Genomic DNA, 605 nt, shown 5'->3' with positions numbered 1-605 from the left:
TTACTGTAAGTTAAACTTAAATCAGAATTCGATATTCATTGTTATATTCATATTCATCATCACATCGTTTATTATTAATTTTAGTCTATCTATTAATAGACTTAAATTGTGACCATCCATTGTGCATACCAAGTTATTATTAATTCATTTTGCTCGTTGATTCTCTACACAGACTTGGGGTACGGGCAGTGGGTCTGTACCTAGGGTACGGGCAGTGGGTCTGTACACTAAGACTGTTTGCCGATCCCTCTGGTTTCTATTGAGAAGCCAGATATCGGACGTGTTTAGTCTTTGCCTGGTAAGTAGGATTTGGAGAAAGGCTCGTGCGTGCCAGGGTACGGAGTAGTCGGGAGGCTGCTCCGTAAACGGACTCTGTTTAACAGAGAATCTCGCTTGCACTACCATGCTTGTGTACTCTTTTGGTTCGGGTCTGGTACACAGGTGACCAGCCCAAAGCTCCATGACAGTAAAAGATGGATCCGTGTTAGCGAGGTGTCGCCCGTCTTTCCTATTTTCTTAAACCAGGTTCTGGCGACAACACTTTCATCGCGATACTTGTTCATTCTATAGTTTAACGCGTAGTTCATCGTAGACTTAATAACTGC

This window comes from Dufourea novaeangliae, unplaced genomic scaffold (genome assembly GCF_001272555.1).
Source record: "Dufourea novaeangliae isolate 0120121106 unplaced genomic scaffold, ASM127255v1 scaffold78, whole genome shotgun sequence".
Lineage (NCBI taxonomy): Eukaryota > Metazoa > Arthropoda > Insecta > Hymenoptera > Halictidae > Dufourea > Dufourea novaeangliae.
The sequence above is the reverse complement of the archived record's forward strand: the minus strand, read 5'-3'. Positions refer to the sequence as shown.